The 19,995-nt window shown below is 41.4% G+C and overlaps 1 protein-coding gene across 17 annotated transcripts in view; it reads right to left on the bottom strand.

The window, feature by feature from the left end:
* TBL1XR1 (TBL1X/Y related 1) overlaps positions 1-19,995 on the bottom strand; it is a 182,929-nt gene that overhangs the window by 144,685 nt on the left and 18,249 nt on the right. For 4 of the 17 annotated variants that reach the window (XM_007972061.3, XM_073023438.1, XM_073023446.1 and 1 more), the window contains exon 2: positions 15,334-15,432. The exons of 11 other annotated variants lie outside the window; for them this stretch is intronic. The gene's annotated coding sequence lies outside the window, so the exon portion shown is untranslated. Of the gene's footprint in view, positions 1-5,081; positions 5,191-15,333; positions 15,433-19,995 lie in introns of those variants that run through there. 2 more of the 17 variants (XM_073023441.1, XM_073023451.1) reach the window with 2 other exon arrangements.

The following is a 19,995-nucleotide window of genomic DNA, read 5'->3' as shown; positions in this document are numbered from 1 at the left end:
AGAACTAACAAATATTAAGTGTTGGCAAAAACACAGAGCAACTAGAACTCACAAACATTGCTAGCGAAGCGTAGACTGGCACAATCACTTTGAGGAATGGTTATAGCAGTTTCTAAAGTTAAACATATATCTACATCCTATTATCAATTCCATTTCTAATACACCAAAAAGATGTTAAGTGCTTTAGAATGTTCCCAGCAGTTTTACTCAGAAAAGCCCAATGTTGAAAACTCCACATATCTGTCCAAAGAGTAAAATAGACAGTAGTAGTATTACATTTGCACATGTGTATCAATGAAAAGAAACTACTGCTTGATACAATGATGAAGCACAGATTTACATGACTAGTCTCTAGTGAACACAGGTCAATATAGTGGTTACCTTTGGTGGGCAAGATACTGACTGGGAGAAAGGACAAGGGAGCCTGCCTGCTGGAAGGCATGAAATGTTCCAGGTCTCAATTTTGTTGGTAGTTACATGGGTGGATAATATGTTTTAATTTTAAAAAATCACAGGCACAACTAATTTATGGTAACAGAAATTAGAAAACTGATTGCCTAAGATGGAGATAAGGAAAAACAAAATGGGGCCTGAGGAAATTTCTGAGTGATGGAAATGTTCTAAATCTTGACTGGGGTGGGTTACATGGTCAGATAAAGCTGTTAAAACTCATCAAAACAGTACACTTAACATCTGTTCATTTTACTGAAAGTAAATCATACCTCAACTAAAAGAAAGTTTACTGAGTTATACATCTGCAAGTGTGTACTTTGCCTTATGTAAATTACAGCACAATAAGAAAATGGAAGAGCCCAAAATAAAATGGTCCACTAAGAAGAAATAACTTAAATATACAAAAAGATGCTCAATCTTATTCAAAACAAAAAAGAAATTAGAAAGACAGACACTAGGCTGGGCGCAATGGCTCAAGCCTGTAAGCCCAGCACTTTGGGAGGCCAAGGCGGGCAGATCACGAGGTCAGGAGATCAAGACCATCCTGGCTAACATGGTGAAGCCCCGTCTCTACTAAAAAGACAAAAAAATTAGCCAGGCGTGGTGGCAGGCGCCTATAGTCCCAGCTACTCAGGAGGCTGAGGCAGGAGAATGGCGTGAACCCGGGAGGCGGAGCTTGCAGTGAGCCACGATCATGCTACTGCACTCCAGCCTGGGCGACAGAGCAAGACTCCGTCTCAAAAAAAACGAAACAAAACAAAACAAAAGGCAGATACTAAAGTAATACCTTCACTAGCAGATTACCAAAGAGCAAAACATTTGGTAACACTATGTTGGCAAGAATGTGGGCAGAGACACATTGAGAGCAGGAATATAAACCGGTACAGGCTCTGTGAAGTCAGTCTGGCAGTCGCTACCCTAATTATTTACAAATGCACATATCCTTTGACCCAGCAATTCCAAGTATTTATTTATCATACAGATATCCTTTTATGCATAGGGAATGGTATATGCACCAAGGTTATTCACTCAACATTGCCACAGCCACAGACTGAAGCAACCTGAATATCCATCAACAAAGGGACTAGTTAGGAGTACCAAATACAGTAAAATGTCTTGCAGCCATTTAAAAGAAAAAAAAGAGGCCAGGCGCAATGGCTCACACTTGTAATCTCAGCACTTTGGGAGGCCAAGGCGGGTGGATCACTTGAGGCCAGGAGTTCAAGACCAGCCCCGCCAACATGGGGAAACCTCATCTCTATTCAAAATACAAAAAACTTAGTTGGGCATGGTGGCAGGTGCCTGTGGAAAAAAAAGAAAGAAAGAAAGAAAGCTCTGTGTGGATGTGAGAAGACGTAAAATATATAAAGCAAAAATAGCAAAACACATCAAAGTGACTAGTACCCTATTATTTGTGTTTACAACAATACTGGGGAGAGGGTGTAAAGTATACACTTAATTACTTTTATATATATATATAAAATAATTGGAAGGATACAAAGAAAACTGATAATAGTGGTTGGCTCTAGGAAAGTAACTTGGTGGCTAGCAGTAGGGGAGAGAATACTTAAGAATTTTGAACAACGTGCATATATTACCTAGCCAACAAATCTTTTCTGAAGCAATAATCAGCTTCAATTCTTATGTATCACTTTCTATACACATAGGTATACACATAAATATGCAAAATGTATCAGTAAATTTATGTTATTACAATTAAACAGTAAAAACTCAGTACTTCTTACCCAAGCACAAAAAGAATATACACCTTTACTCACCTCAAATATATTTCCAATATGTTCCTGAAAAGGAAATATTTCTCTTCAACCAGAGAATTATTAGCAGCAAATCAACAACAGAGAAAGCCAAGCAGATTATACACCCTTTTTAACATCAATCTTGTACATGCATACACTCAGCAACATACTGTGAAACAACTAACGTAACATTTCAAAATTCTTGTTCCAGAGCTGAGTAAAATTCATTACTGTGGCTTGGTTAGGACTCCCTGACTTGACATGAAAAACCGTTCATGTTTACAACTACCACAATGTTTGCTATCGGAGTATTCCCTCCTGCAAAGACCTTCGAATGGCCCCTAAATTGTTAAAACTTGAATAGCTTAATTTATACATCACTCCCTATTTTCAGTTACTTTTTTTTTTTTTTTTGAGACAGAGTTTTGCCTGTCTCCCAGGCTGGAGTGCAGCATCACAATGGTGGCTCACTGCAACCGCCATCTCCCAGGTTCAAGCGATTCTCCTGTCCCAGCCTCCCAAGTAGCTGGCATTACAAGCGCCTGCCACCACTGCTGGCTAATTTTTGTATTTTTAGTTACGACGGGGTCTCACCATCTTGGCCAGGCTGGTCTCAAACTCCCAAACCTCACGATCCACCCGCCTCAGCCTTCCGAAGTGTTGGGATTACAGGCGTGAGCCACTGCACCTGGCCTACTTCTAAATTTTTGAAGAAACAAATTGAAAGAGATTATACAAATAAATGGAAAGATGTCTCATGTTCATGAACTGAAAGAATATTGTTAAAATGTCCATACTACCCAAAGTGATCTGCAGAGTCAATGAAACCTCTATCAAAATTTCAATGACATTTTTCACATCTTCTGGAGCTGGGCTGAATAGAGATTATGAACTACAAGACTATGGTACCCCTAAAAATTTTAAATACTCTACAGCATTGTAGGAAAAAATATATATTTACTTTAAAATATTTTTACACATATTTGAGTTCGTTGAAGATTTTTAAATTTTTTTTACAGTGGCAAATGTACTACATTTTAGTTAACCTTAATGCCTTCCTTCCTTTTAGTATCTAAAAATTTGTTATGGGTTCTAGCTAATACAATAAGAAAAGGTACAGAATGGGAAGGAAGAACTAAAACTATCTTTGTTCACAGATGACATGATTGTCTACACAGAAAATGTGAAAGAACTGACAAAAAAAAAACCTCCAGGAACTAATAAGCAATTACAGTAAGCTTGCAAGATACAAGGTTAATACACAAAAGTCAATCGCTTTCCAATTTGAAGTGAAAAACACACAACCATTTACATTACTTAGGTACAAATCTAACAAAATATGGACAAGATCTATATGAAAAAAACTATAAAAGTCTGATGAAATAAATCAAAGAACTAAATGGAGAAATATTCCATTTCCTTGGATAAAAGACCCAATACTGTCAAGACGTCATTTTTTCCCAACTTGATCTACAAATTCAACACAATCTCAATCAAAATCCCAGCAAATTTTGTGGATATCAACAAACTTAAGTCTTAGGTTTATAGGAAGTTTTGAAAGAGAGAAGAACAAAGTGAAAGGATTTGCCCTATTTGACCTCAAGACTTCCTAAAAAGCTACAGTTATCAAGACAATACGGTATTAGTGAAAGAACAAATAGATGAGTGAAACAAAATAGCCCAGAATACATCTACACATAGAAAATGGATCTCTGACAAAGTAACAAAGACAATACAATGGAGCAAAGACAGTCTATTCAACAAACAGTGCTGGAATAACTAAATATCACATGCAAAAAACAATCTAGACTCAGCCCTCACACTCTTCACGAAAACTAACTCAAAATGGATCACAGAGCCAGGTTCAGTGGCTCACACCTGTAATCCCACCACTTTGGGAGGCTGAGTAAGAGGATCACTTGAGGCCAGGAGTTCAAGACCAACCTGGGCAACATGACAAAAGCCTATCTCCACAAAACATTAGCTGGGCATGGTGGTATGCCCCTGTAGACCCAGCTACTCAGGAGACTGAGGCAGGAGAATTGCTTGAGGCTGGGAGGTGGAGGTTGCAGGAAGCCAAGACAACCTCACTGCACTCCAGCCTGGGCAACAGAGCCAAACCCTGTCCAAAAAAAATGGATCATAGGCCAGGCACACCTGGTCACACCTGTAATCCCAGCACTTTGGGAGGCCCAAGGCAGGTGGATCAGCTGAGCTCAGGAGTTTGAGACCAGCTTGGGCAACATGGTGAAACTCCCATCTCTAAAACTAGTAACAATAATAATGAGATAAATAAAACATAATAAAGGAAAAATATATTAAAAACTCTTAAAAACTCACCAATAAGGAAACATACAATCCTATTTTAAGAATAGGCCAAGAATATTAAACAGAAACCTTATTCAAAGAACACATACATATGTAAATATGCATGTGAAAAGATGTTCCACATCATATACTGATATGGTTTGGCTTTGTGTTCCCATTCAAATCTCATCTTGTAATCCCCAGGTGTTGAAGGAAGGACCTCGTGGGAGGTGAATGGATCATGGGGACAGCGTCCCCCATCCTGTTCTGATAATGGTGAGTTCTCACGAAATCTGATGGTTTTATATGGGGTTCCTCCTCCTCCTCCTCCTCCTTCACACTCTCTTGTCTGCTGCCATGTTAGAAGTGCCTGCTTTCCCTTCTGCCATGACTGTAAGTTTCCTGAGGGCTCCCCAGTCATGCATAACTGTGAGTCAACTAAATCTCTTTTCTACATAAATTACCCGGTTTTAGGCCGTTGTTTATAGCAATGTGAGAATGGACTTACTACATACACCAGTAGGGGAGTGCAAATTTAAACAATCATGAAATATCACTACACACCTATTAGAGTGGTCAAAACCTGGAACACTGAAAACACCAGATGCTGGTGAGGATGTGGAGCAAGAGGACTCTCATTCATTGCTGGTGCAACTGCAAAACGGCACAGCCACTGTGGAAGACAGTTCAACGCTTTCTTATGAAAACTAAACTTACTCTTACCATACAATCCAGCAAACACATTCTTTGGTATCTACCCAACAAATTTAAATCTTATGTCCACACAAAAACCGGTACATGGATGTCTATAATAGCTTTATCTATAACTGCCAAAACTTGAAAGTAATCAAGACGCCCTTCAGTAGGTCAAAGTTGATAAATAAGCTTGGTACATGCAGACGATGGAATATCATTCTACACCAAAAAGAAATGAGCTATCAAACCATGAAAGGACATGGAGGAACCTTAAATGCATGTTACTACATGAAAGAAGTCAATCCAAAAGGCTACATACTGCATGATTCCAATTATAAGACATTCTGGAAAAGGCAAAATTATGGAGGCAGCCAGAAGGCTGCCAGGAAGTAGGGGAAGGGATGAATAGGTGAAGCACAAAAAATGTTTAGGGCAATGAAAATCCTCTCTACTATAAGGCTAGATGCAAATGTCGTTATACATTTTTCAAACACACAGAATGTACACCACCAAGAGTGAACTCTAATGTAAACTATGGACTTTGGGTGATAATGATATCAACTTAGGTTCATCAACTGTAACCAATGTACCACTCTGGTGCAGCATGTTGATAACGGGGGACACAAGGCAGAGTGTATGGGAAACCTCTGTGTCTTTCTCTCAATTTTATTGTGAACCTAAAACTGCTCTTTAAAAAGTAAGTCTCTTAGGCCCGGCGCTGTGGGTCACTGCTGGGATTACACATGTAATCCCAGCACTTTGGGAGGCCAAGGCAGGTGGATCACCTAAGGTCAGGAGTTCGAGACCAGCCTGACCAACATGGAGAAACCCTATCTCTACTAAAAATAAAAAATTAGCCAGGCATGGGGGTGTAAGCCTGTAATCCCAGATACTCAGGAGGCTGAGACAGGAGAATCTCTTGAACACAGGAGGTGGAGGCTGCAGTGAGCCGAGATCACGCCATTGCACTATAGCCTGGGCAACAAGAACAAAACTCCGTCCCAAAAAAAAAAAAAAAGATTAGGTCTCTTAAAGTGTTATAGGACAAAAACTCCAATACAAGTTTATAATTACTACTCTGGACTTTCAAATAATAAATGGGAAATAACCAAAAACTTTCAGCATCTTTTCAGTTAAGCTAAATTCTTCCATGTAATGAGATAAACATATAAACAATAGAAATTAGGCCATGTTATATAACAGAAACTAGGTTTCTGTCATAGGTAAATTAAAAATAACTTATGAATCCTTTTTTAATTAAAGTGTTCATTTAGGCACACAAAATTCTAAGAAATACATTACTACTTAAAGTTAAAAAGAAAACACGGAGGCCGGGCATGGTGGCTCACGCCTGTAATCCCAGCACTTTGGGAGGCCGAGGCGGGTGGATCACGAGGTCAGGAGATGGAGACCATCCTAGTTAACATGGTGAAACCCTGTCTCTACTAAAAATACAAAAAATTAGCCGGGCCTGGTGGCGGGCGGCTGTAGTCCCAGCTCCTCGGGAGGCTGAGGCAGGAGAATGGCGTGAACCCGGGAGGCGGAGCTGGCAGTGAGCCGAGATCACGCCACTGCACTCCAGCCTGGGCAACAGAGCGAGACTCTGTCTCAAAAAAAATAAAAGAAAGAAAGAAAAAAAAAAAACATGGAAATATATAAACCCTTTTTTTTTTCTGGAGACGGAGTTTTGCTCTTGTTGCCCAGACTGGAGTGCAGTGGTCCAAACTCAGCTCACTGCAACCTCTGCCTCCCGTGTTCAAGCAATTCTCCTGCCTCAGTCTCCGAGTAACAGGGATTACAGGCATCCGCCACCACACCCAGCTAATTTTTTTAATTTTTAGTAGAGGTGGCGTTTCACCATATTGGCCAGGCTGGATCTTGAACTCCTGACCTGAAGTGATCCGCCTACCTGGGCCTCCCAAAGTGCTGGGATTACGGGCTTGAGCTACCACGCCCAGCCATGAACCATTTTCTAAAGACTCCAAACACACCATATTTCACAATCAGTTGTTACTGCTTCAGTTGGTGTTCATGAAAGGATGTGAACATAATGAACATACTGAACTTTTTTCTCTACAAACTTGTGTACATTTAATGCTACAATAAACACATACTTTGCAAAATATTTAAGTATTAAAATAAAAAGCCCATCACTTCTGAATTACATTTACTTATTAAACCTAAAAGCTGCATTATTTGATTTACAATTATTTAAAGTATTCACTTCATTGAAATCTTTAGCCATTTAATGGTTTTCCATAATAGGAAAATACAGATTTGGAGAGGGGGAACAAATGTTGGCTCATCCTTACTTTGCCTTAGCAATCCAACTACCCTCTAGTCAGTCAATCATCTTAAACGAAGTGATTGCCTTTTTTTCTTATTATTTTAGGATTAATGAATCTCTAAAGCTTGACCGCATATTTACAAAAATGAAAACTCCATTTCAGTTGTTAAGGTGGTAACAGTCATTACATTTTATTATTTTCTTAATGTTGTTCATTAATCAATAGCGATAAAGTGGGGATTTATCACTTCAATATGTTCCAACATCAGCGAAGACCAAACTCCATGGATAAATTCTTTAGACTTTAAATCTAGAATTTATACCTTTTGTAATCATTAGCCTAAAGGAGAAATAAATTATAATCACCTTACAGCCACAAAAGTGGATAAATCTTTGAATTTTACAGTTATCTCTGCTTTTTAAAAAGCACTATTTCATTATGTTAAGATTCACAGTTATAAAAACAATAAAATTTACATTTCAGTTACCATCACAAGGGTTCCAGGAGACACTAAAGAGTCAAAGCTAAGAAAAGCATGATCATGACAGATATACAGAATAAGAAACTATTCAAAATAATGCTACCATATTAGAACATTTTGTAAACTATGCACTACATGTATACAAAACCAATGTTATAACTGAAGCTCAGTAGAGAAATGACAAAGATTTCCAGTAATGGAGTGGTGCAATTTTTCCAAAGGTAATACACAGGACAAATTGCACACATACCCATAAAAATGTTTCCAAACACTAATCCCTCCCTCTTTCTTCACTGGTCAAAAAAGTCAGCAGCTCTAAAAGATATAAATGAGATGAAGACCGAAAATGATGCACAAACACTGCCAACAAACAGATCAGGAGATGAAGAGATCCACAATGACCACTTACTTAAATCCTTCCGCCTAATTCACTCCCTTTATCGCACCCAGCGGCTCCAAAATATTCCTTATATCAGCAGTTTCAGCATCACCTGGGAAACTGCTGAAAATGCACATTCTCAGGTCCCAGTCTAGGACCTGCTGAATCAGAAATCGGGGGGCAGGGCTGAGCAGTCTGTGTTTTAACAAGCCCTCCAGGTGATTCTGATGCACACAAGTCGAGAACCACTGTTTCACTGTTCCTAGTTAAGACTTCCACTTCTCACCTCTATCATGACAAGAGCCTCCTCAATCCCCCAAGGTGCTGCCAAGATTATCTGATTACACCGCAGTTCCACTCAAATTCCTTCACTAGGTCCCTCAACTTTCCAAAGCTTTGGCGTATCCACAAGCCTCTCATGACCTGAGATCCTGTCATCACTACCTCCAACTCCCACACCAACCGTCCCACACACGAACACTTACCTCTAGACCTAACTCACAAATTACTATCCCTGGCTGTCTTTCCATTGATATTCCTCTTTTTGGAATGTCCTTCTTCCCCCACCCCTCCACATCCCCATATCTAGCAATGATCTAGTCATCTTTCAAGATTTGCTCTACACTCCACCTGGCACAACACTGGGTTAATAACCCGTCCCATGTGCTCCTAAAAACAGACTGTAGTATGCTTACCCAGCTCTTATTATTTCCTGTTGACATGGCACAGTGCCTGACACATAATAGGCACTCAATGAAACAGAATCAGGGCAGGGGAAAAGGTCTTTCTCACATCTACATTCTGAAGTCCTTGAGATCAATGGTTTTTGTTGTTGTTGTTTTGAGGCAGGGTCTCACTGTGTCACTCGGATTGGAGTACAGTGTTGTGATCTCGACTCACTGCAGTCTCCACTTCCCCAGCTCAAGCAATCTTCCTGCCTCTGCCCACCAAGTACCTGGGAATACAGGTATGCACCACCATGCCCAGCTAATTTTTGTATTTTTTGTTGAGACGAGGTCTCACCATGTTGCCCAAGCTGGTCTCAAACTCCCGAGCTTAAGCTATCCACCCACCTCAGCCTCCCAAAGTGCTGGGATTGCAGGCATGAGCCACCGTGCCAAGCCAATGATCATGTCTTACCTGCCCTTGGATACCTAGTTCCAACAATGCTGGCATGTAGCAAACACCTTTTTGAAGCCCACTGAGTAAATAACTGCGGTTCAAAAGCCTTAAGAAAAAACTATTATACAATCACGTACAAGCAAATACTGATACCTCATAAAATCCAGGCCAGGCACAGTGGCTCATGCCCATAATCCCAGCACTATGGAAGGCCGAGGCAAGCGGATCACCTGAGGTCAGAAGTTCGAGACGCACCTGACCAACATGGAGAAACCCCATCTCTACTCAAACTACAAAATTAGCCAGGTGTGGCGGCACATGCCCGTAATCCCAGCTACTCAGGAGGCTGAGGCAGGAGAACTGCTTGAACCCGGGAGACAGAGGTTGCATTGAACTGAGATGGCGCCACTGCACTCCAGCCTGAGGAACAAGAGTGAAACTCCATCTCAATAAATAAATACATATATACATACATAAAATCCATATGAAGACACAACCTCCTGAATTAGAATAAAAGTTTGCTGTTGGCTGGACGCAGTGGCTCACACCTGTAATACTAGCACTTTGGGAGGCCGAGGCGGGTGGATCATGAGGTCAGGAGATCAAGACCATCCTGGTTAACACATTGAAACCCCATCTCTACTAAAAACAAAAAAAAAAATTTAGCCAGGCGTGGTGGTGCGTGCCTGTAGACCCAGCTACTCGGGAGGCTGAGGCAGGAGAATGGCGTGTACCCCGGAGGCAGAGCTTGCAGTGAGCCGAGATGGCGCCACTGCACTCCAGCCTGGGCGACAGAGCGACATTCCATCTCAAAAAAAATTTAAAAAAATTATAACCCAAAGAATGGCCGGACGCAATGGCTCACACCTGTAATCCCAGCACTTTGGGAGGCCGAGGCAGGCAGATAGGTCAGGAGATCGAGACCAACCTGGCTAACATGGTGAAATCCTGTCTCTACTAAAAATACAAAAAATTAACTGGGCGTGGTGGTACACGCCTGTAATCCCAACTACTTGGGAGGCTAAAGCAGGAGAATCACTTGAACCCGGGAGGCAGAGGCTGCAGTGAGCCAAGATCATGCCACTGCACTCCCGCCTGGGAGACAAAGCGAAACTCCCGTCTCAAAAAAAAAATAAATTATAAACCAAAGAACAAAAATATCCACAAGTCCACACTGACATAAATCATGGAATGAGTGAATAAATAAGTAAACAAACAGGAGAAAAGGAACAAATCTCCTGTAAAGAAAAGAAAATCCAATTAATGCATGTAAAAAGGAATAAGGAAACTAGAAAAATTACACCATTAGAAAACCAGTCATCGGCCAGATGCAGTGGTTCATGCCTCTAATCCCAGCATTTTGGGAGGCCAAGGCAGGAGGATCGCATGAGCCCAGGAGCTGAACGTTAGTGAGCCATGATCGCACCCCTGCACTCCTGCATGAGTGACAAGGCAAGACCCTCATCTCAAAAAAGAGAGGAGAAAGAGGAGAGAGGAGAGAGGGGAGAGGGGAGAGGGGAGAGGGGAGAAGGGAGGAGAGAAGAGAACAGCCACAGTAAGTATTGCTACAGACGAGATCCACTGATGAATGCCAAAATTATTGGATAAAACTTTCAAGGAAAAAAATGGCTATCTTCACAGCCTCAAAGTATCTCCCCAAAGTATTTCTTAATTACCATGGTGGTTTTAACATATGTCTTCGACGGGGCGCGGTGGCTCACACCTGTAATCCCAGCACTTTGGGAGGCCGAGATGGGCGGATCACCTGAGGTCAGGAGTTTGAGACCAGCCTGACCAACATGGAGAAACCTCATATCTACTAAAACACATAAAATTAGCCGGGCGGGGTGGTGCATGCCTGTAATCCCAGCTACTCCACAGTCTGAGACAGGAGAATCGCTTGAACTTGGGAGGCGGAGGTTGCAGTGAGCCAAGATCGCGCCACTGCACTCCAGCCTGGGCAACAAGAGCAAAACTCCATTTCAAACAAAACAAAACACTATATTTCTTAATTACCATGGTGATTTTAACATATGTCCACAAATTTTTCGATGCTTTTCCCTCTAGCATGTAGAACTTAACATCCCTTTGCCTTGCATGAGGGCTAGATTAGTAGACCCACTAATGAGCAGGCTGAGAAGCAAAAAACAGTAATTTCAGAGCGAAGGAACTTGGCACACATTATCTTAACCAAGAGATAAAATTAACATCACCAAGACTAAGATTTACCAATAAGTGCCCCCTGTTTGGTACGATGTGATGAAACAGGCACATCAACTCTATGGTGTTCTACCCAAAATCTCAGTATAATCATTACAAATATGAGACAAACCAGAACCATTTAAAACTGTCCAGGTCATGAAAAAGGGGAAAGACTGAGAAACTGTTACAGGTCAGAGGAGACTAAGGAGACAAATGCAACATGAGAACCTGGATTGGCTATTGGAACAGAAAAAAAGACATTCGTGGAAAAAAACTAGGGAAATCGAAATAAAACCTAATAGTTTGGTATTATATCAATATTCATTTCTTAGGTTTGATAAATACACCATGGTTAGGTAAGACTATAACACTGAGGAAGCAAAGTGAGGGTACACTGGAACTTTGTACTATCCTTGCAACTTTCTGTTAAGTCTAAAATTATTTCAAATGTTAGTATTTTTAAACTATAATCAATTATACATTATTTAATCCAGATTAACACTCCAATGTTATCAAAGAGATTCTAATGACTTTTATATTAATGTAAAATCTTTAGAAATGTTGTCAAAATAAGGCCAGGCGCGGTGGCTCACGCCTGTAATCCCAGCACTTTGGGAGGCCGAGGCGGGCAGATCACAAGGTCAGGAGATCAAGACCACGGTGAAACCCTGTCTCTACTAAAAATACAAAAAATTAGCCAGGCGCGGTTGCGGGCACCTGTAGTCCCAGCTACTTGGGAGGCTGAGGCAGGAGAATGGCGGGAACCCGGGAGGCGGAGTTTGCAGTGAGCCGAGATCGCGCCACTGCACTCCAGCCAGGGGAACAGAGCGAGACTCCGCCTCAAAAAAAAAAAAAAAAAAAAGTTGTCAAAATATATGAAAAAGGGACTAACCTGAAATTCAAAAATTACATCCACTAGTAACTTCATGAACTACTTATACCAATTGATTTTTCACGTGACTATTCTCAAATAAGCATCCAACTTAATTAACTTATCCCTTGGTTAAGGTTATTACGATGACAGGCCAGGTGCAGTGCCTCACGCCTGTAATCCCAGCACTTTGGGAGGCCGAGGCGGAGAGGTCAGGAAATCAAGACCATCCTGGCTAACACAGTGAAACCCCGTCTCTACTAAAAATACAAAAAAATTAGCTGGGCATGGTGGTGGGCGCCTGTAGTCCCAGCTACTGGGGAGGCTGAGGCAGGAGAATGGCGTGAACCCAGGAGGCGGAGCTTGCAGTGAGCTGAGATCACAGCACTGCACTCCAGCCTGGGTGAGAGAGTGAGACTCTGTCTCAACAAAAAAAAAAAAAAAAAAAAAGGTTATTATGAGAAAGAATGCTTCATTCTCAATAGCAACTTCCCCATTGCACACCCTCCTGCTTTAGCTTTTGTCCATTAGTTATTCAGAAGCAAATTAATTCCCCATCCCAACAAACTCCCAATCTTCCTACTCCTGTTCCCCAGAAAAAAAGAAGCAGTAGCAAGTCAGAAAGGGGACCCGGATGCTTAGCTGTTTTCAATACCATTCTCTTGTGAATCTCCAATTGCTTTTTTTTGCTGAATTCAGAAACATGAACTAGTTTGCAATACTCCAAGAATTACTGGTGTCGTTCACACCTATTACACTACTACCAGCTCAACTTTCTCCCCTGTCCAGAGCTAAGGCCGTTCCCTCCCAAACCCTCATCTCATCCTTCACATACTACATATCCAAGGCTGAAACATAATCCTGCCATTCTGTTTAAAATCCTTCACTAGTTCCCTTTACTGTCAGAGGAATGTCCTTAGGCACAGCAAAGAAGCCACTTTATGATATGAGCCCTGCTTACCAATTTCTAGCTCCTTCTCATCACTTACCAACTTAAAAACCGTATGCTAGACATAAACCAAACTGTTTGCCAGAAAAGACAAAGCTGTTTGGCAGCTTTACTCCCTGATACCTGCCTTCTTCTCATGTCTTATTTTTTATGGTAAATTATTTTAATGTACACTGGTTCTCAATTAGCATTTAATATAAGCAGCTCCTGAAACTTCTTTTAATATTTAAAAGATTATAAATGTAAGTAACATTTTCTCATAGTACTTAAACATATTTTTAGTACATAATTTCTAAGACAAAGCAAAATAAGAGCTTAGCTGCTGAAGAATTGGCTTTGACATTCAGGAATCACACCATGAAAATAAAGATTTTAAAGGAAAAAAAATCATTCTTGAAAATGTGTTTGGTGATATTATTTTAATTATCTCTTCCATGAAACAGAATGTAACAAACTCACCTGAACTCGCAAGTTTAATGAATAATATACAAGTTTCCTCTTCAGATATCTAAAAAATATTTTAAGACTAATGTATTCAAAATTGACAAGGTGCCTGGAAAACGCAAATGTTTTAAGAAAAACCAGTGCAGGCAGACATCAGTATTGTACATACTCCCTGTAATTTGGGTGAACACACTTAATTTTTTAATTATATGCAATGATAGGGTTAAAGAGCATTAGGTCCAGAAAAAACCTCTCAGAGATTCAACACAATGTGTTAAAGATGAAGCAACTGAAATCCAGAAACAAATCTCTTAAGTCATAAAAGGTTTATTCTACATGGCAACCCATTTACTTATTTTGGTGACCTGATGCAGCATTAAAATAGTAAGTTGTTCAGAATATGTAACTCGCTAATTTTCTTGTTTTTTGTTTTTGAGATAGAGTCTCGCTCTGTCGCCCAGGCTGGAGTGCAGTGGTGCGATCGGCTCACTGCGACACCTCCGCCTCCTGGGCTCAAGCAATTCTCCTGTCTGAGCCTCCTGAGTAGCTGGGATTACAGACTTGAGCCACCACGCCTGGCTAACGTTTGTATATTTAACAGAGATGGGATTTCACCATGTTGGCCAGGCTGGTCTCGAACTCCTGACCTCAGGGGATCCACCCACCTCGGCCTCCCAAAGTGCTGGGAATACATGTGCGAACCACCGGTTAATTTTCTTAAGTGCTAATATTATTTAAATGTTTGATTATGGCTGGGCACGGTGGCTCACAACTGTAATCCCAGAACTTTGGGAGGCCGAGGCGGGTGAATCACCTGAAGTCAGGAGTTCAAGACCAGCCTGGTCAACGTGGTGAAACCCCGTCTCTACTAAAAATACAAAAATTAACCAGGCACAGTGGCACACACCTGTAGTCCCAGCTACTTGGGAGGCTGAGGCAGGGGTTACAGTGAGTTGACATCACACCACTGCACTCCAGCCTGGGCGACAAAGTGAGACTCCATCTCAAAAAAAAAAAAAAAAAAAAGTTTGATTAGGATAGAGGTGGTTATTATATTCCTCAGAGATTAAAACATAACCTAAATTTGTAAAATGAATCTGTTGATAATTTCCTAACAAGAGCCTTCAAATGTCAGTTCCCATTAGCTTGTCAAATTAGCAGAATGTTAAAAAGCAAATCAAAATGAATAGCATCAAATTTTTTACTGTGTATATCATTTTGAGAAGGCAAATTCTGCCAGGCGAGGTGGCTCACACCTGTAATCCCAGCATTTGGGAGGCAGGCGGATCACCCAAGGACAGAAGTTCAAGACGAGCCAGGCCAAAATGGTGAAACCCTGTCTGTACTGAAAACACAAGCGTTAGCCAGGCGTAGTGGTGCTCACCTGTAGACGCAGGTACTTGAGAGGCAGAAGTAGGAGAATCACTTGAACCCCGGTAGGTGGAGGTTACAGCAAGCCAAGATCACGCCACTGCACTCAAATCTGGGCAAGAAAACAAGACTTTGTCTCAAAAAAAAAAAAAAAAAAAAAGAGGGCCGGACACGTTGGCTCATGCCTATAATCCCAGCACTTTGGGAGGCCAAGGCAGGTAGATCACCTGAGGTCAGGAGTTCGAGACCAGCCTGGTCAACATGGAGAAACCCCATCTCTACTAAAAACACAAAAAATCAGCCAGGCGTGGTGGCGCATGCCTGTAATCCCAGCTATTTGGGAGGCTGAGGCAGGAAAGTCACTTGAACCCGGGAGGCGGAGGTTGCAGTGAGCGGAGATTGCGCCATTGCACTCCAGCCTGGGCAACAAGAGAAAAACTCCATCTCAAAAATAAAAAATAAAAAAATTAGATGGCTATGGTGGGGTACATCTGTAGTCCCAGCTACTGAGGAGGTTGAGGTGGGAGGATTCCTTGAGCCCAGGAGGTCAAGGCTGCAGTAAGCAGTGATCACACCACTATACTACTCCAGCTTGGGCAATAAAGGGAAGTCATCTCAGTTTTTAAAAAATGGAAAAAAGTAGGGCTGTTGACAGAGATTACTGGTAGCATCCAAATGTGTCTGGTTCTGGTTGCTCCTAAATCCCAGCTGACTCAATGATCTCCCCAATCATTCAGTCCACTGTTGGATTCCATATGCCTATGCCAATGCCAGTGAATCCCCTTTTTAACTTAAGCCAAAAATTTGCATGAGGTTTCTATCATACAACTAAAGGAGTACTGACCCATGCACTTGGGGAGGCCAAGGCAGGAGGATCATGAGGTCAGGAGCTCGAGACCAGCCTGACCAACATGGTGAAACCCCATCTCTACTAAAAACACAAAAATTAACCAGGTATGGTGACATGCGCCCATAATCCCAGCTACTTAAGAGGCTGAGGAAGGAGAATCACTTGAACCCAGGAGGCAGAGGTTGCAGTGAGCTGAGGTCGTGCCATTGCATTCCAGCTTAGGCGACAGAGTGAGACTCAAAAAAATAATAAAAAATAAAAATAAAACATTAACTTCTCATTTATGAGTATCAGTACAAAGCACATTTTCAGACTGGTCCATCAATTATCCATTTACCTGTTTTTGCTATTATTTGACTCGACTGTCATCTTTAAGTACAGCACTCACATATGTCCCTGAGCTTCCAAATTTAAACATTTAGTACCACCTCTTCTGACCCGCCCCTATATGTTGACCTTTTAATAAATTATTTCCAGTATTCTAATTATAAGGATGAACCAATTTAAGACTACCAGCTAATCATGAAAACACATCTAAGACAACAATCCTCTCAAGTATTTATTATGAACCTGCTAGGTCCTGTTCTAGGTAGCTGCAGACAGAATGACACATAAAGTAGAGCCCATCCCTGTTCTCATGCAGTTTAAATTCTGGAGGGAAGTTAAAAAAAAAAAAAAAATGATCAAAGTTACTTCAGAAAGACAAAACTGCAACGTGGAGAATAAGGGTCTTATGGCTGAAAACTGCCACGGGTGGGCAGTAATTTCAGTGTAACCTCTCTGAGATGTTGGCATTGGAACTGAGAGTGAATGACATAAAAGAATCAGCTATATAACAATCTCAGGGCAGAAGAGTATGAGGCAAAGAACAAAGCAATTAAGACGCTGAGACAGGAATAAGCTTGTTCAGTGGGTGTGGAGCTGGAAGAGCTGGGCACCGTGAACAAGGTGAAACAAGATAAGGTTTGTGAGGTGGCCAGGGGCCAGATCACACGGCAGATGTTGGGGAGGAGGGACCCTCATAGGCTAAGATGTTTGAACTTTATACTGAGTGTGATCAAAAACCCTTAAAGGAAGGGGAAAGAGAAAAAAATGACACTTACTGGGCATCTAATGTAGTACCAGATTTTTAAAATAAGTATAAATGTTTCTTCTGCGCATTCTATAAAACAGTATATGCATTCCCGGTAAACTTCACTTTATAGGGTCACATGCTAAAAGTAACAGGCATTTTATGAGGGGAAAAAAAAAGGAAGACCATCCCTATGCCACTTTGAAACCAAAATATTAACAAAAGCAATGTGAATAAAAATGTTTAATATTAAGTTCCTAATAACGATACAACTTTCAGGTGAAAAGTTACTAAGCGGGTAATCCCGGCACTTTGGGAGACCAAGGCAGGCGGATCACCTGAGGTCAGGAGTTCGAGACCAGCTTGACCAACATGGAGAACCCCTAATTATACAGGAATCCAGCCATCTATTGGAAAAATAAAGGAGATGGGTCAATATTTTAAGACAAGTTGTTGAAAAGGTTTCAGGATCAAATTGGGTACAGTATAAATATTCTTCACCCATGGAACTGCTGTGGTTTCTTTTATAACATGATTATCAGCCAGGTGCAGTGGCTCACACCTGTAACCCCAGCACTTTGGGAGGCCGAGGCTGGTGGATCACCTGAGATCAGGAGATCGAGACCATCCTGGCTAACACAGTGAAACCCCATCTGTACTAAAAATATAAAACTTGGCTGAGCATGATGGCAGGTGCCTGTAATCCCAGCTACTCGGGAGGCAGAGGCAGGAGAATTGCTTGAACCTGGGAGGCAAAGATTGCAGTGAGCCGAGATCATGCCATTACACTCCAGCCTGGGCAATAAGAGCAAAACTCCATCTCACACACACAAACAAAAAAATACTTGGAGTTGCGAAGAGATGGGGGAGAATCGCACAATAAGCCCTTCCAAAAATTTCAAAGACTAAAAACATGGCCAAATTAGGCCAACAGGAAGAATTCACAAGTGGCCACCATGGCTTGTTTCATTCAGCTCTTAATGCACTTTGAGCTCGACTATTGTTACCTGATGCAAAACATGAATATGTTGGGGAAAATCACGTATGAACCAGAGCAATCTCCTTGTTGTACTGACAAAATTCTATTTACCAATTACATATGAGCCTATTCCAGATACAGACACATGTTGGAGCACAACCAAGTATTCTTTTAACTTATGGTATCTCTTTTATTCTAACTAAATTCTTAAGAGATAAGTCATGGCATTTTGCAAATACGGGAACTGAAGCTCAAGAGAGGCAAGTAAAATGTATCCAAAGTTTCTCCCAGGAGTGAAGCTAAAGGTTGCAGATGTTATTCCTAAACCGGACCTCAAACTTGCAAACTACTCTTGGGAGGGCTTCCAACCAAGACCTTTAAATTATTCTACCATGTGCATTTACTATCTTTATCAAAGACCATTGGTATGCTGTTATGGTTCCTGTCATTACCAGTTCTCACTGTAACAAGTCACTTCTATGTTGATTTGTCAGAACAAAGGAGCCAACCAACCAATATATCTACTAGCAAAATACACGAGTCATCTGGAAGAAAACACAAGAAACGCAAATGAGGCTAGATAAATAAGGCAGCCAGATTCACCAGCATAGCTGACACAAAAAAGAGAACAAACCAAGTAGAGTAGCAATGAATTAGAAAACACACCCACTACAGGCTGGGCGCGGTGGCTCACGTCCGTAATCCCAGCACTTTGGGAGCCCAAGGCAGGCGATCACGAGGGTCAGGAATTCGAGACCATCCTGACCAACATAGTGAAACCCCATCTCTACTAAAATACAAAAAATTACCCGGGCATGGTGGCACGTGCCTGTAATCCCAGCTACTAGAGCAGGGGAACTGCCTGAACTCGGGAGGCGTAGGTTGCAGTGAGCTGAGATCGCACCACTGTACTCCAGCCTGCTGTCTCAAAACAAAACAAGTAACAACAAAAAAAGCATACCCACTACAAGAAACAGAGCCCAGAGATACAAAAGATTAAAATACCTACTTTAGGGCCGGGCGCGGTGGCTCAAGCCTGTAATCCCAGCACTTTGGGAGGCCGAGACGGGCGGATCACGAGGTCAGGAGATCGAGACCATCCTGGCTAACACGGTGAAACCCTGTCTCTACTTAAAAAAAAAAAAAAAACACTAGCCTGGTGAAGTGGCGGGCGCCTGTAGTCCCAGCTACTTGGGGGGCTGAGGCAGGAGAATGGCATAAACCCGGGAGGCGGAGCTTGCAGTGAGCTGAGATCCGGCCACTGCACTCCAGCCCTGGCGGCAGAGCGAGACTCTGTCTCAAAAAAAAAAATACCTACTTTAATCTACAGACAAGTAGATAAAGGGTAAAAAAGGGAAAAGCCCATAATACGTTCATTCCCCCCGCCCTTTTAATAGTACCTTGTCTGTTTTAACAACATTCAGAGGAAAACGAAAACGTTACTCATTTAAATGTTACTATCCTTGGAGATTTTTTCATCTAACGAATTTCTAAAACTTATATTTTTAAATATTTTTTAGAATATCGCTAAAATATTGTTGTAATCATTTTAAGTTCAAAGTTTTAAAAAAGAAAATCCTATATTCTCTGACAGTAAATTCTGGTTTCTAGAAAGTGGCTCAAAGACAAAAGCGTCATCCTCTACTCTGGAAAGTTCCAAATGATAACAGAATCAAATCTACCAAGATCCCTCATCGCAACCATGTCTCTAAATATCCAAGATCTCAGATTACCCTGGATATTTTTTTTCTTTTTTTTTTTGAGACGGAGCTTT

The sequence above is a fragment of the Chlorocebus sabaeus genome, chromosome 15 (genome assembly GCF_047675955.1).
Source record: "Chlorocebus sabaeus isolate Y175 chromosome 15, mChlSab1.0.hap1, whole genome shotgun sequence".
In the NCBI taxonomy this organism is placed as follows: domain Eukaryota; kingdom Metazoa; phylum Chordata; class Mammalia; order Primates; family Cercopithecidae; genus Chlorocebus; species Chlorocebus sabaeus.
Note: the sequence above shows the minus strand (reverse complement) of the source record. Positions and strands in the feature narration are given on the sequence as shown.